Source organism: Falco punctatus, assembly GCF_963210335.1.
Source record: "Falco punctatus genome assembly, chromosome: 1".
Taxonomy (NCBI): domain Eukaryota; kingdom Metazoa; phylum Chordata; class Aves; order Falconiformes; family Falconidae; genus Falco; species Falco punctatus.
Genome location: NC_137580.1, coordinates 13,264,000 through 13,281,926, shown reverse-complemented (window position 1 = coordinate 13,281,926; position 17,927 = coordinate 13,264,000). Strand labels below are relative to the sequence as shown.

At 38.4% G+C, this 17,927-nt stretch overlaps 1 protein-coding gene across 3 annotated transcripts in view; it reads right to left on the bottom strand.

The window, feature by feature from the left end:
• Window positions 1-17,927, bottom strand: part of GAB1 (GRB2 associated binding protein 1) — a 101,080-nt gene that overhangs the window by 52,449 nt on the left and 30,704 nt on the right. The window contains exon 1 of one of the 3 annotated variants that reach the window (XM_080401951.1): window positions 1,217-8,201. The exons of the other annotated variants lie outside the window; for them this stretch is intronic. The gene's annotated coding sequence lies outside the window, so the exon portion shown is untranslated. Of the gene's footprint in view, window positions 1-1,216; window positions 8,202-17,927 lie in introns of those variants that run through there. 3 annotated transcript variants of the gene reach the window in all.

Genomic DNA, 17,927 nt, shown 5'->3' with positions numbered 1-17,927 from the left:
TGCCATGTGCATGAGCCAAGTGCACAGATATGGCAGGAACAGCTGCTAATAAAAGTAAAAGCTAAGGTAAAGTACAAGTCAGCATGGTGTCTGACACATACCTTCTCACCTTACATCACTGAGAATATTTACCAACTAGGCTCAGCAGTTTTTTCTGAACAGAACTGGCCTGAAGAACTCCAGAGGAAAATCAATTTCAAAATAAACAAGCACTAAGTCAAAATTCTTTGCAAGACATTATGATATATAAATTGCTTTTACTATGCTAATTAAACTGAGTTTCTATTATAACAAAAAAGTTGGATTTTCCACCACTGAAAAAACCATTCTTTTAGATTCCAGTCAGCTACATCACATACCAATAGCAAATTTAACTACATACCAGTGTACTTGCAAATTAAAATGCTTCAGTATAATTACTTTGATTAGTTTACAGAATGCTCCTCTTACTCTCATCAACTCAGTTTTCTACTGTTTCCTAGACTGTAACAGTACCCTCATGACACGTATTAAGATCAACAAATTTGTAGAGTTAACCACTAGAACGAATTAATTTATCTTTTGTCCCTCCACCCCAAAGCAACCTTCTGAATCAACATTCACTCTGAAACCAAACCCTTCAAACAGCATTGCCACAATTGCTTACCACAAAGGCTGCACTGCCCCACTGGAGGAACCTGAGTGCCAGGACCCTGCCTCGGCCAGCCAGCGTCTGCTCAGGGCAGCTCACTGCAAGGCTCCCTGTTGACAAAACTGAAGTACTCACACTAGTGTTTTAACAGCCAAGAAGTTACAGATGGTTCTTGAATAACAATACAAATATTAAGATAAACTAAGTGTTTTAGAGGGCTGTATTAACACATCTAAGCATGCCCACATATGCCTGTGACACACTGAAGCAATTCATCACAGAGCTTCTACTTGCACTTTGTGGCATAACAGTTTTTTCTCTTTTTTTTTTTTTTTTTTAGTGATACAAGTGAACAAACAGGTAGAGGTTTAGGCTCATGCTTCAGAACCAGAATTCACTGAGTCAACTTGTAAATCAACACAAAAAGCCACAGCTCATTTTGAATAAAAAACATTTTTCAAGCAAAAAGATAACATTCTTTAAAGGAAGCCCCTGTTTACTTAGACCAACTCATTCTCCATATACCTAAGTTACAAAGCAGGAAAGCAAACAACATCAAGAACAGGGTATTTTTTTCTAGTTTACCTCGTCAAGTCTTCAGAAAATTTAAGCAATGTCCTGGCCATTTCTGTAGTTGTGTCTACCCCAAAATAAGCAAAGCTTTCTTTTTCCTGCTGGCTTCCCACCTCGCTCTACACCACCCTATCCTCATAACCTTTGACCAACAGGAAGCAGACACAATGGACTGAAAATAACAGCAGTTGTAAGATTTCAAATGATTTAATGCATGAGGGGTGGGCTTAAGATTTGAAAAACTTCCCTTGCTTTGTTTTTCAACAGTTGCTTAAAACATGTTATCTACATAGACTTACAACATTTGTTAGAGATCATAGGCTGAACATGGCTAGAACTGTGAAACACTATTCAGAGCACAGAGGTACAGATTCTTGCATATGTTGAGATTCTGCATTTAAGTCATAGTCATTAGGCTGTTAAATACAATGAACTTTTCCAACAGTGTAAACTATAGCAGTGGAAGTTTCTTACAGCATTGTATCTTTTTAAACTATTTTTATCTGAGCTTTTCAGATCAGTAATAGTTATAACTATGTGTCACGTAAAATGCAACATTTTGGTAAGAAATTTAATTTATTACTGCAGTTAAAGCAGTAATAAATTATTACTGAATTTACGTAAATTATTTATGGGAAAAAAAATGTGGTGATGGGAAGTCACAGAACTATTTGCCAATACAAAAAGGACTTTTGCTAATTCTAAGCAGCTGAGGTGCACCAGTGGTGCAGAAAAGGATCTTTACCTTCTTGTCACACAGAGGTCTGAGCAATGACCCCATAGATATCTTCATTACCCGTAAAAAAATTCATGTGCTTTAAATTGCACCAACATTTGGCATGAACACTTGAGGGTTACAAAGTCCAGATAGTCAATTACAGAATTTCTTTTCATTAGTTTTAATGTTTTTTTGTCTTGCACCCCAAGTACCAGCTGATTACTATTTCGCATACCCACAATCACGTCCTGTCTCTCTCATCCCTCCCCAAAACCCTCAGGTTCCTCCTTCGCGGTTACACCACAACACACACAGGTCACAACGATGAAAGCAGAACAAACTAACTGAGAGAAGGACTCACGTCTTGTATGTAAGAGCTGTACTGTTTTCAGGAGAAGGTAATGGGGCAGGGGTTAAAAAGTCAGCATCATTTTTACACAGACTCCTTGTCCTGAACACAAGGTGACTAAATCAAAGGATCTCCCACAATCACAAAACCTGGTAACGTCCTCTGTCTTGTAAACACCAAGTAAAATTTCAGGCTAGGGTATTACAGTGGAATAGTTACAAGCATGTCAAAATGCAAGGTCATAATAATGTTCCAACATAATTTTGAGTATGTTTGCTACCCCATGCACACACTTAATCAAGCATTCACTGCAGCTCTAATGCACATTGGGTTTAGAGACATTTTAATCATGGAATTACACTAGAAATACCCTTTTCTTGGCAGGGGAAGCTCAGGCACTGCATTTCTGCAGGATAAGACTGGATCTAGCTTGTCAATGCAGTACCTCATTAAGGTCTGCAAGTGCTGAAAATAACTACAGAGAAGCCCCTCATGATATATTTCAACATGGTATCCACAACAGCTTCCAAATATAAAGCATTCATATTGCACATGAGCAAGCTTCTGAGCATAGCAGCAGAAGCCACCATCAACACGTTGTAATAGTAGCTTGAAGCACAAAAGGAGAGTAAATACAAGGTTCTCTGCAAGCCTGCAGTTTAAGAGTCCCTTGAAACCACTTTGTCTGCTAATAGGATCCTCCTTTTCCCTTCCCCCATTTTAAGACACAACCCGATGCCATCACATCAAGGAATAACAGAGAAAGGATATCCTGCCTAGGTTTTCCATTATACAGATCAAATCATCAATCCAGAGAAGTCTTTGCTTACACATAGGATAAAAAGAAGATGCTTCCAACTGATAAACCCTGGGAGGAAGCAAGGTTGGCTCCATGACTATTTTTAAGTAGTTAGCATTCACACAATGGCCTAAAATTAATGGCCAACCCCCAGGGTCTATGAAGGCTTCGTTTAAAAGAAAAAGAATAATAATTAAGGAGTTGGCATATTTGAGAGGGAGAAAAAAAGAAGAAAAAAACCTAGAAGGTGGCAGATATAACTCTTCTTCCCAGACTCACCGTGAATTAAGTTGGTATGCTTAGTTTAAGTGAAAAGATAAGAAGCTTTATGTCATTTTCTCTAAATGAAGCATTTCCTTCAACAATTGCTGGGAGAAATTTTACTTCGTAATTTTGACTAACGCTTTTGCTGTAAGTATCATATGACAAAAAGTAAGCAGACAGACAAATAAAAATATCTTTATGTAGCTCTAGTATGAAAGAAGGAACTTGTTTCTCAGCCCTAATTTCCAAGGCCAGCTACCACAGCTGTGTTGCAGCTCCCAGCTGAACAGCTCCCTACATCTCACCACCTAACAGACAAAGGGCATTTAGTTTACCAAATGGCCAGTGTTTCACATTTAGCTCAGTTAAAAGCACCACACATCTAAGGCTTCATCTAAGCATGATAAGAAGAGTCATACTTTGTGCATCTGTACAGATGATGAATACAAACATCTTTGGTATCATCTAAGGGTAAATAATTTAGATGTCATCATTTCAACATTAAATGCACTGACAATGCAATTCTCACGTGAGGTATTTCTTTGGATAAAAAACAAGATGAGGCAAAAGGCCCTGTAAGACCACCTTTGTAGTCTAGGAAATGTCCAGAAACTTGAGACATCTAAAATATCACCATTCATCTTCATCTTTTAGTGCCAAGAAGGATTTCTTCTTATAAGCATTTATCCTTTTCGAGAGGTTTTTGTTGTTGTTGTTCTTTTTAACAGCAGCATCCTTCTGATGAGTAAAAGAATCATGGAAAATAAAAATTGCCTAGAATTTCTGATCTCATCACAAACTATTCCCCTCCTCTTCTGTGCATTTGACAAAAAGTGAACAATTAGCCTGCTGTTTCCTCAGTACAGTGAGATTGTTCATTTCTTCCTTTGTATTAGATCACATCACAGAATAGAGAAAAACATTAAAAATAGATTAAACAAAAAATTTGTCATTAAACCACCAACACTGCTATGTGAATTTAAACCCCATCAGATTTTTATTATTTATTTTGTATTTTTGAGCAGATTCAAGTGTTGCAGTCTATTTACCTTATCTGGTTTGCAAAGTACTTAACATTTTTAAGCTTTGCTCTTCGACATAAAAAGCAAGCACTGCATTATCCAACTGCTTTTTACACCTTTTTGTAAGAGTTTCACAACTAGTTTCACTTCCTATAAAAATGTTTAATTTTTAACTTACAGGCAGCACAGGAACTCTAAAACTGGATGCCTTGTTACTTTATTTATTGGCTCTCTATACATCTAAACTACATCTACTTTGTTTACTGACTGGAAGCTCTTACTACTGCCAGCACTTCAGGAACAATGTAACTGTGAAAAGGGGAAAACATGTTTTTCTACATTTTGTTTGCCGTCTAACAGAATTATAAGGTACACATGAACCAGTCTGAAAATATTTTTAATAGCCAGTAACCTCAAATGGACAAAACAACCTACCTCAGGAGGTACTTTATCTGCACTCGTAACTTAACTCTTTTCATTCTGGAGCTATTTATGAGTAATGACGACTGCCAGATTTGCTATAACATTGTTGTTTTTCAATATCTGTGTCACAATGATACTGAAAAAGTATTACTTATTTCTAAAGATGACCATTTTCTAATCCTTAAAATGGTAAGAGCCTTAGGCCAACAGCAAGAGGCATGAAATCAGAAACAAAATTTAATACCTTGTACAAAATTTTCCAACTCTTAGAAATAAATATCACAACACCATTTATATGAACCCAGTAAAACACAAAACTGATTTCATTTTATTTAAATACAGATTAAAAAAAAGACATACGACACTACAACAACATATCAAACTTCAAGCAAAAAAATGAAGCTTCTCATTTTCTCCACCACCTACAGTGGCACCCAAAGCCTTTCCTAGGGAAATCTGGTGCCACCTGTATTAGGTTGTGTGAGAAGGATCCACTTGTCTGTGGGGTACAGTGAGGCAAGACAGATGCTGCTAGCCAGGCCAGGTTCTGCTTGGCAGGTCCTCTGAACATGCCTCCCTCCTGCTCACCAGCACTGCCAGGGATCCCAACATGAGAGAGGCCACAGTGTTCTGTTTGAAATAGATGAGATGTGGTGGAGCAGTACATTTTTACATCCGACATCAGATCTTACACAGGTTTCCTAAGCTGTCCTTTATCCTGAGTGCTAAACAGATCTAAGACACATATTGAGGCCTCCAAGTAGATGGCTCCCCTACTTCCACAGGGAATCATCTACCCTCCCTCCCACACCTGAAAGGCAAACAAAAACACAGAAAAAAAATTAAATAGCTGCTCTAAGCAATATTCAGCTGACCTTCACATTTGAACGTTCTCATTTCACCTCTGCTACAAAAGCCTCCTCCTCCTAGAAAACTGCAGTGCTAAAGCTGCTTATTCACAACATGAATCGTGACAAACTGGTAAGACCAATAACAACAATGTCAAACCACAGTTTTAGAAACTGTTGATGTAGAATGATTATATCTTCACTGTCACCAACTGCAAACACAAGACACCTACTAACATCATGTTATTTGTATTGCTGTCGTCAGCTCCCTATCAGGCAGGTGCCACTTCACTGGAGCTACTACGTGATTTGAGAACACTCATTCTCAATAGGCAGGGAGGCCAAAGACTAAGCAATATGGAAACAAATACATTTTCCCTTTTGATAACAAGCTGGTTGCCAGACTGGCAGGAACACCCATTCTTACTCTCCGTTATAAAATTACACAAAGAAAATAAAACAGATTTCAGCAGATCAGGCAAGTCCACTTAGACTTTACTAAAACAAAAGTCCTATCACAGCACAGCCAGGATCAGAAGATTTTTGAGGATGAGATTATAAAACCAGAGTGTTTAAATTTTAGTATCATTTATTTTTGGTTCAAAAACATGTATTGCTCCTCCCACCCCTAGAAACTGTGATATTTACAACATGAGGCACCCTGGAATGTTAAGTCTAAATACTGCTAGGACTGCTCACATCACCTACCAATGGATACTGTCCAAATTGTTTCAATCAAGAAAAAAATTATTTTGGTGATCAAAGTTACTGAATCAAAGTAACAATAAAGCATACTTATTCCAAAACCTTGGCACCTTAACCAAAATATGCTGATCAATTTGTTAGTCACAAAGTGACTAATAAATAAGCATAGCCAGTGTTGTGTGCTTTCCACCTCTCACAGCTCTGCTCAAATACTGCAACAAAAGCATAGGCAGTTTAGAAGTTCACTATACTATGAATATCCTCCCCACAGTGGCAGGAATTGATGATTTTCTGCAATAACATGTGCTTGAACTAGACATACAAATTAAACAGCTTCTGTCTGAGCAAGGTGATGACAGCATGTGATGCTGCTTGGAGAAAAAGCTATAGCTGAACTTCTCTGAGCATTTAAAAGAGGTATCACATCATACCGACAGAATTAATAAAATTCCCACAGAACGTAAGAGAAGTTTCAGTGATTTTAATCAGACACAACAGAAATGAGCTGGCAGGGTAGAGAATGACTGCTTTCCCTTTGATTCACAGTATTTAGATCATTATTTCCAGCCCAGGTTAAACAAATTGGTGTTATGATACTATTGTTAGGCCAGATGTATAAACACGCTCATGCACTTTTGGAGACAGGCCAGCCAGCTCAACAAACAGATTACAAAGAAACAGCGAAGAGGTAGAACACGAGCTGCTGCTCAGGTTCACCCGCTGGGCTGTTATGGAGAGGGAGAAAGGGGTGGGAAGGAACAAAACAGCACAGAACAACAGTGGAGAAAAATATGTTGTGAACAGGCTATTTTAAGAAGTCTGGAAAATTTCTTGAGAACAACAACCAAAAAAGCCCACACCAAAAACCCCCAAATCCTAGGGCTCAAGAGTTGGTTCACACTCCACAAAATAACTCCTGGACATTTCATACAGACACATCAAGCAGTTTCAATCAGCACACTTAATTCAAGGCAAAATAAACAAAGAAACACTGGATATAGACTTCTTGCAATGAAAGGAAAATTAGTGCTTGAAACACAAATCACCATCAGCAAAATTTTACTCTGTAGAAAAAACTATTTCTTTTCTTTAAGAACAAATGAGGACAAAGTATACTTCATGGGTAGTACACATCTCCCACTCAGTTTCTAATGAGAAGGGTTACCCCCTCTCTTTTGCAATAGCTCAGGCACTTGACCCTGAATCTACATTCTACCCAAAATTTCTCTAAGAATAACATTAAAAAGAAATACTTTTTTTTCCCTCATGTCAATCAAAAAAGAGGTGTTTTGAAACAGCTTATTTACAGTTGTTTACCAGGTCACTCAGTTTACAGACAGAGTTGAAAGCAATTATATATGGCCCAACAGAGATTATAGATTTTTTCAGGTATTACAACCAGCCTATGTAAACACAAGAATTACAACTTTTAAATAAGAAAGGCAGAGTAACAAATGCAATCATGGATTAATCTCCCTAGCTCACACTCTGTCTTGGTGAACCTGAAGTCACTTACCTATTACAACAGCCACCAGGGCTGAGATACCATCCCTATGAGTTCATTTTCTAAGTGGACCCAACATGCAGAAAGAAGAAAACCGAATGAAGTAGTAAAGCCAGTAACTGATTCCCTTTGAAAAGGGCCTTGTGGGATTTGTTGTTTACGATTTGCTCTCCTCTGTTCACAGCAGACGCTCTGGAAAGAGTAGCTGGGTTGCAGTCATACCAACAAAGGAGGTTTCTAGCTTCATAATCAAAACACTTGTCTTGTTTCCCTGGAAATATTCCATAATTTTAAATTCTCTTCAGAGGAACAGGTCCTTGGCCGGCAAAATACAGCTGTGTACTAAGGCTTTGCTTTGCCCATAAAGTAAATGGCACTACTTTGCAGTTAGTTTTAACTGCATACCCTCAAACAACTCAGGCAACGTCAAGACTTGACCAAGGTCTCAGAACAAGAGACCTTGAGATACTTCAACTCAGCCAGCACACTCAAAGAGCAAGTTAAAGTTGAAATGGAAAACATTTCCATACCTATACATAGCAGATATTTTAATAGTTGAGTAACTCACTTAAGTATATCTGCCTGAGTAGTAGACTGAACTACACAAAAATAACACTTTATGAACAGTTTAAAAGGAGAAAAAATGCTATAAGCAAACTTGTAATGCTTGCCAGTTCATTTTCTCAACCATATAGTATTTCATGAAACTCAAGTTGATTTTGCGTATCAATTATTGGCCTGCTTCCTACTTGTATATCACTGATATCCAGTATAACCTTGAATTTTAAAATCAATCACACAAGATGACGTCTCCTATCATCAAGTTATGCCATTTTCAATAAACTAGGAAAATTAAACCTGAAAACTTGTTGTGTACTTGCTCTGCTGTTCACATTTCACAGAGTATTATTGTCTATAACCTATCAGTAACTTGTGCAAGTTTATATTTTTATTTTTTGCCACATACACATGAAAGCATATTCTGCTTGCAGTGTGCGTGTTTCCCTACTTCTTCTTCACATGCTCGAACAAGTTGTTGGGGGTTTTGGTTTAGAACAAGTTGTTGGGGGTTTTGGTTTTGGGTGATTTTTTTGGTTTGGGTGGTGGGTTTTTTTTGACACCAGATCCTAAATAGTTCTCAGACAAAGATCACTTCCTTGCAGAACTGCTGAATAAGTAGACCATATCTGACAGAGTTCAGAAGATCCTACATTGCTGGGGTTCCCTTAACAAAACAATAGGGTATCCGTGCTTTTGTCTCATTGGATGTGCATATGTGCTCATTTGTCATATAGTACTTTAAGCAACAGAAATGGATCAACTGCTCACAACATGCAATGGAAGTCAGAACTGTTTCTTCTGTTTGCCGCCCACCCCACCCTCCAACAGATTAACTGGGCTATTCTTTAATAGAGAAAAATCTGACTATACAGCAACAGCAGTTACTGCCAGTCTCAGAATAGTAGCCTTGACCTTCCAAAATTCTGTTCTAGTAACCCTTGCATTATAGATCCTGTAACACTGGAGTCCCAGAATTAGAAACATTTGTTTTTCATTTCAGTTTGCTAGCAAAAACAAAGCCCAAGTATGCAACTAGTTAAGTACACCATTTTTCATTTCAAATTCAATGGTTTTCAATTAGTTCCTTAAAGCAAGTAGCATATGACCAAGTCTGATAGGATTTCTGTATACCACCAGTTCTAGCATAAGCCTGTGCTGCCTGCCATGCTATTGGTAAACAGGACAGACAAGAGGACAAGAAGTGCCACTTACATTACACCTCATTCTAGGTCAAGACAAAGCTGACCTTCAGAAAAAAACACGGTTACTTTATAAAAACAGAACTCTGATACTCCCCTTTGCTGTAGGGACATAGTTACACAAAACAGAAACATATCCTTTTAACACTAGTACTACAGAATTTCACAAAGAACAGCAATGCACGATAAAACTAAACTAGCACAAGTTTGACACTGACTTTAAAAGAAAATGACACCATCATCTAGAATCTTACTTGAAAACACAGAAAGACGGAACATTCTTCATCAGCCTCCAGCTGCTTCAACTTTTATCCAAGAGAAAAACCCAGCAAGATCTCCATTTCAGCATCACTCCAAGGAGAGCACTACACTTATTTAGCATCAGTTCCCAACAGCAATACAACTGAAAGCCCTGCAGTCTGGTAGACTCATTCAAGGTTTTAATCATCTAATGAGATTACCTCATCCGTGTGTGGTTTCACAATGCAGTCTCAATGGTAGCCCATTATGCCAGTCCCCTGACATCAGTATCAATCATGCTAATCGGCTTATTCTGCTATCATTCCTACAGCTAGATGACTGCCACACACAGAAACCAAAACCGTAAAGAGTTTCTACCTCACAGGATAAAAAGAAATTGTGAACAAAGTACTGCCGCAACCGTAGAAAATATTGCTAGCTCCAATCCTAAAATTGTTACTTCTATCCAATAGGTTATGAGCCACATTCCATTTTTTAAATTTTACATGTGTTCTATGCTCAATCACAGCAAAGTACAAAAGCTCCCTTATGGAGAACATTAAGTTTACATGCAACAATTTACATGTTTACAGTTAATAAATTTCACATTGGAAAACCATAAGGCTTCATAGAACATCAGTCACTGCCTTTTCCAAAACACAAACTTCCCCAGTTATCACCAAACGGAGCTCACCAAGCACTGCACACTGGCTGTTTTACTGTTACCAATATAAAACTGTTCATTTACCAAACCAAGCATCGTTCAACCTCAAAGTAACATAACACGTACAAATAAAACTTGTTCTATTTGACAGATTAGGCTAATGAGAAAATCTAAATATTAAAACTAAACCTAACCTATATTTCGTTCTTTGGTTGCAAGGGGAAAAAAATAGCCCTTTGTTCTGATGTCTACCTAGGTAACAGAAGGATCCAGTTATTCTACACACAGTTAAAAAAAAATAGCTACACCACACAGCTCAAAAGACAGAACAAGCCCCTCTAGTATCAGCATTTTAAATGAGTGATTAAACAGCTTTCCCAAAGCAGCTCAAGAATCATGGGCAAAAATCTAAGACATACCTGTTAAATTAGCACTACCTTATCACACTGGCTTTACCTCTTACACTTTCCCCAAAGCACTTGAAAATACTTGTGCTACCAGAATTTCAACACATCTTCATTCAGTGCAAGGAAAAACACACAAGTATAAAGATAGGTATTAACACATAGTTAACAATATGAGGTTTTTTTTAAAGGCTATGCATATCTAGACTTGACTGGGGGCTCCAAAACAGGTCTCCATAACCCAAAACACATTCTCTGGTTTATCCTTTTACTATTAGCTGCTTTCAATAACATGAAAGAAAGGGAAAGAGAATTAAATAAAGGAGACCAGATGAGTACATATGGCTATAATCTTGTCATGTTTAGGTTGGAAATACACAGAACCACATAAAGCTTGGCACAATCTGTAAAAAGCAAGAATCCTGAAATTAAAAAATCCAACCAAAAAGACAGAAGAAAGAGGAAACAGACACACACAACTCATATGAAGCAGCTTCTTCCATTTGCAAACCTGTTGCTGATCACCAGCCCGTTATGCTGAACCAAGCATCCCTGAACTCTTCTGAAAGCATCTCAATCCACTACCAGGATACTCATTTAAAATGGGAATGTAAAAAGGGAATAACAGCATGGCAGTCTTGGGGAAAAGAGTCTTTTGATCTTCTACTCCAAAGTTAACTGCCTCACAAGCCACTTACTCAAGCCAGGCGAAGCCCAGACCTGACTTGAGACTCTTGCCTTGCTAAGCAATCCTTTTTTAGCAAGCAGATACCAAAAAGTAATCTTGTGGCTTTTAACATCCCTGATAAAAAATATTTTTAAAAGAATCTACATTTTCTTCCCTGCTTTTCCACAAGCATACTCAACCCAAGCAGTTCAGTAACTTTACATTTTTACAGGATATCATCTTCACACATCCAAGGCGAAGGCACATAGCTCTATTTCAAATAAGAAAATAGAGACTTACAAGTAAGTTACCCCTGCTACCCACCCAAATGCACACTAACCCCTCCAGAATAGAATATAAAACTGGGTCATGCCAATTCTCTCACCCAGGCTTGGCTACTTTTATACTGAGTTAATACTTTTGATTTCTCAAGTTTCCAAACAAATGAAGGACAAGACTATGATCAAGAGTAGCGAGCACAGATTTCTGAAAGGAAAATCATGCCTGATCAACTTGACAGAATTACTGGCTTGAGGAAGTATGGGCAAGCAGTGAATTTTAATTATCTTAAGGAAAGCTTTCAGTACTGTGTCCCATGACATTCTCATAGACAAACCCACTGAAATACAGGCTAGATAACCAGACAGAAAGGCAGACTGAAGAGTGATTGAACTTCCAGGCTTAGAGGCTTGCCATCTGCAGCATGAAATCCAGGTGGAAGTCAGTTACTGGTGGCATATCCCAGGCATCAATACTGGAGCCAATATTGTTGAGTATCTTCTCTGACTACGAGACAGAGCGCACCCTCAACAAGTTTGCAGAAGCTACAAAACTGAGAAGAGCAAGTTATACACCAGATGGCCATGCTGGCACTCAAAGGGACCTCAACAGGCTGGAAGAATGGGCCAATGAGAACTTAAAAGTTCAACAAAAGGAAATAGAGAGTCCTACACCTGGGAGGAATAACATCAGACATCAGTGCAGGCTGGAAGACAGCCAGCTGGACAGCAAGCAGCTTTGTAGGGAAGGCCATGGCAGACAAACTGACAATAAGCCAGCAACATGCCCTCACAGCCAAGGTGGCAAACAGTTTCATGGGTTGAATTAAGCAGAGCATTGCCAGCACATCAAGAGAGGTGATCCTTCCTCTCTACTCAGTCTGGCAGCTCTCTGTCCAATTCTGGGCTCTGCAAGAAGAAACATGGACATGCTGGAGAAGGTCCAGGGAAAGGCTTGAGAGATAATCAGGGGCTGGAGCACCTTTCATATGAGGAGAGGCTGAAAAAGCTGTGACTGTTTAGCCTAGAGAGGAGAAGGATCTTACCCATGCATATAAATACCTGGCGGGTGTAAATACAGTGGAGCGTGACTCTTCTCGGTTGTGCCCAGTAAGAGGACAAGAGGCAACAGGCACATACTGAAATAAAAAAAACCCATTTAAACCTAAGAAAAGCCTTTTTATTGTGACGATGACTGAACACTGGGGCAGGCTGTCCAGAGAGGTCTCCATCCTTGGAGATGCTCAAAACCCAACTGGACATGGTCCTGAGCAACTTGCCACTGCACTGAGCAAGGGAGTTGAGTACATCTCCAGAGATCCCTTTCAATCTCAGGAATTCTGTGAATACATAAATAATCAAGCAACTGTCAAACACTCTATTTGTTGACTTTTTTTATTATTATTTTTGCCACAGACACACAAGACAAAGGACAGTTTGCATAAGCAAAATCCTTTCCCATTTGAAACACCATCTACTGAGCAAGAGCTTTCTGGTAACAGTAAAATCACTTACTGTTTATGAAGCAATTTTAAATCGTCTGTGAGACACCTCAAACAGGGAACACAACTGAAACAGCTAGACAGGCTACTACACAAACTGGTCTCTCTCCACTTAGAGATTAAACTGTTAATACAGTTTAAAAAAATGCACAAAATCAAAACTCCAGATACAAGTCAGCATTACTTTTTCCACTATTCCATCAAGATAACTGTGCTGATACAAAGGAGACAGGACAAAGGAGAGGAGGAAAAATACATTTGACTTAGCTTCAAAAAGAAGTAAGAGTAGAAACAGTGAGTCTAATAATGTTTACTCTATCTACAGTATCAAGTATTAACATTAAAAGCAGCATTAGTACTCTGCCACTAGCATAGCACTGGAATCTACCTAGGAAGAGCAATGTAGTCTCTGTAAGCATGGAACACTGGCAATGCACAAGTGTCTGTTTTTAAACTTCTGTACCTTTAATAGACCTAAGTATTTAGTTCTGTTAATCCTGTCTCATCCAGAAATTAATGCTGTTTCCAAAACTGTACAATATTCCAGAAGTCTGCTAACAGCCTTTTGAAACCAAGATGTTTGTCCCACCCTGCACAAAAAGATCCTGTTGAAAAATACTGAAATGCTTCTCAGGGTCTCTCAGCCTTGCTACTGAAAAAATTTAACAGGAGAAAGGACAGGGAAGGACATCTTCCTTAAACCAGTAATTATCTCATTTTCACTCCTTTTCTCACACACAGTCAGCTTATGACAGATATCCAGGACAAAAAGTCATTAGCACAACCAGTTAAAACATGATTTAACTAAGACAATACTATAATGGCAGATGTTAGGCAACCTAAAACTTTGAAATTCATTGGTTGGTCTATCTATAATAAGATTCCTGATGTTATTATGCTAGTTTCTGTAGGGATCCAAAATGCTAATTAAATGGAAAGTCTAAGAAGTATGAGTTGCATTCTCAGTGGGAAAAAAATACCAAAAAGATCAACTTCATATGAGGTTTGTTTCACCATGCATCCCAAGTTTGCTTAATGGTTCCATTCGATGTTTTATAAAATTGTCATTTAGATTAGATTAATTCTAAGCCCAGGTAGGAGAGTCACATAAAGCCTAGAAAAGCTGCATTAAGATATAACAATTAATTTCTAATAGTAGAGTGCAGACTTTATTGGGTTTCCGTCACTCATTTATCAGTGGTACCATTATTTTCCCACAATCATTTTTGTTACTCACAGCAGAAAGGCACGCTCTTGAACAAGCACATTATATTGCTGACTAAACCCAGTCTGAGCATCATAGAGATATCCAAGTACTTGTTTCATAATGGGAAGAGACTAGTGAATCACCAAGAGTGCTCAGATGATAAAAAAGAAAAAAGTTGCCCTGGAAAAAAAAAAAAAGTAGCATATTGAGCATATCAATTCATTATTCACCCTTCTGCTCATTTTTCTTGAGGATTTAGAATGGAGCGAGGTATATGGTGGAAGAGCAGCAGGTAAGAATTCACTTGTGCAGGTGACCTATCGTTCAGAATAGACCAAGACTTAACTAAGAAAGAGTCTTTCTTCTTTTTTGAAAGCAGCCAAGTAACAGATTCATGCAGTTCCTGCATTTGCTTATTTTTATTGATGTTATAGTTCCTAAAATACTTTTCCTAGTGCAAAGTATTCTACAAGCATACTAAAATTGCACAAACACATAAGCAACCGGGGGGGGGGGTGGGGTGGGGGGGGTGGAAGGGGTGAAAGACAGGAAGAAACTGATTTGCAGCATAGGACAAGCAGGAAATAGGGATTTGTAAACTGCAGTTTTAAAAATAATTACAAAGAGTTTTCCAATTACTGCCATATATCAAGACATTATTACCTCAAACGTAGTATATAAGACCATAATAATGTGTGATGTTCAACAAGTCATTTTGGGTCAAAAACCCCATGCTATTTCTGACACATTTCTTGGTTAGAACCTACAGATTGCTCCACACTTCTAACGAAGGCATTGCAATAGGCACAAATGTTGAAAGAAGGTTTTAAGAAATATCTTCCCACCTGACAGTAATTTCTTTCTGACTCCACTATGATGAAGCACAGTGTGAAGCTGTGCTGGAACTTACACCCACAGAAAACTTTAAAGATGAGAAAATGCTTCTGGAGATGGACATTTGACCACATTACGTATGGGATTGGGGTTGTTTGGGTGTTTTTGTAATTTTGCATATTTAAAAGTCTGTCCTGGGAAAGTGCAGGTGCTCCTTAGGCCAGCATGCTTTCAAACCTCACCTACAGGATTTACAATGGATATAGTTCAGAACCACAAACCTCAACATATATGCTATATGGCACCGCCAAGACCACGTCTGTAAAAAGGCATATCTCAGCCTGCCCTTGCAGTTCCTGTCTAGTATACTGAAAAACTTAAATTAACAGCACTAGACAAGACACACACACGCACACATATATATAGGCTGATAAACACACTATTCGAACAGCTCTGAGCAAGGAAGCCTGATCACTTCTACTGATACTATTCACCAACCACCTCTCAGACAGGCAAGAAGTGAACAACCATTATCAGGGGACAGACCATCCGAAGAGTAACAAGCTCCAGGGCATTGTCTTACTAATAGTCAAAATAAAAAGCTGGCCTAGACAAGTCTTCAGAGGCAGCAGAGCTCTAGCAGAATAAACCCTAGACCTAAGATGTTGCTAATAAGCAACCTGTGATATCTTCTAATCTCTGAAGTGCAGAATCAGGTCTGAAAATAAAGGATAACATCTTTTTTTGGACTCCGTCTCCTGCCCCTAATTTCTGTTACACATTATTACATACAGAGATATGGTATGCATACATCAGAAACAACATGATTTTACAATTATAGATTACCGACATTTGGTAAGACAGCAATTTCAACCACTGTTCCAAGACTACCAAGTAGCCATTTGTTAACATATGAATTGGAACTACATAAAATTTGACTTTAAATTTATAGTCAAAAAGCAAAACAGAACAGTTTCACTAATTTAACTTAATTAAAAGCACATTTGAAATATTCCACGAAGTACAGCACGTTTTGTGGAAGAGGGGTAAGTACTGAAGTGCATGTATGAAACAAGAGACAGGACATATGTATTGCTAAGCTATTCCAGGTGCAAAGTACCATGGCAAAAACAGACCTGCGAGAAAGGTGAAAACTGATTAATCAGTCCCAAGACAGACCTGATGAAATAACTTCGCATTAGCAAGCAGTCATACACCATGTGTATTCGGGCAAAGCCCTGCCTACACAGGACCAGATTTGTGCCCTCTCCTGCTCTGGAGGGAGATGTGCTACGGCACACACCTTAACAGCTATTGTAAGGCTGCAGTATTCAGAGGCCATCTGTAGGAAAGCTCTCTGTATAGACTGCAGGCAGCTGAATCTTTATGCTGTCTTCATGATTCTGTCGCAAAAAGGAAAGCCAGTTGTATTTATTTATATTTGATCAGAGGCACCTCTTAAGATCATAAAGAAAATAACCCTTGCTCACCCTTCAAGAATCTCCCAACAGCTGTGCATGAGTGCACACATGCTTGCAGACATGTATTTTGAAAGGAGAGGGAGAACAATTGATTTCCTGCAAGTGTAATGTCCTGTTGTTTTTCCGAGGCGATCTAGAAAATTATCACAATCCCAGATGTTTACAAGGCAAAAGAGAAACTGTAGTAACTTTGCACAGGATGAGACAGCTGACTGCTTAAGCACATTATTCTAAACACAAATTCAGAGTTTCACCACTATTTTTTTAATAGGGGCTCTCTGTTCCAAATCCTGCAATTGCAAGCTGTAGGACATTAACAAGCATACATTTGATTTTTCCAGCCACTTCAAGTGTATATGAAGCAATGAACTTATACAACATATTTTTAGACTTCCTGCAATCAACTGTCCTCCCAGCATTGCTCAATATGACGCACAGTTGTCTGAATTATGCAGTTGTGCTAACATACGCTCTAATTTTAAAGTTTCATTTCTGTGTTTTCCATAAAATAAGTACTGTCAAATTTTCTCATGCAAGAAGTTGAATCACAAGTGATTAAGGGTCATCTAAGCTAAACCATATTGTGTAAATGCTTATTAAATTATACTTATAAAAACTAATTCATTTTATCTACATAAGATAATTGTGTAAACTGAACAAAACATTTCTAATGATTGGGCGTGTGTAGAAAAAGAGGTGGCTAAATTCTGCACAGTAAGTTTTGCCATTACAGAGTCACACAAGCCTAAGGTTAGTCTTGCTTGGAGATAACACATCTTCTGTAAAGGAAGACAAAGAAGAAAATGTAAAACAGCTGTACTCCTTAAGAATTGTCCTATTTCTAGCCATGGTTCAGAAGATACTCAACAGTTAGTTGAATTGTTTTGACCAGGAAGAGCCGGGAAGCAGGGTGACAGTTTCTATCATCTAGGTATCTCCCGAGTCCAAGAAAGAATCTGGTTACAGCTATATCAGTGCATGTACAAGCCAGACAGTAGTCGTCCAATACAAGATGTTTTTGCAAGAAAATAACCATGGACAGAGCGATTACTGG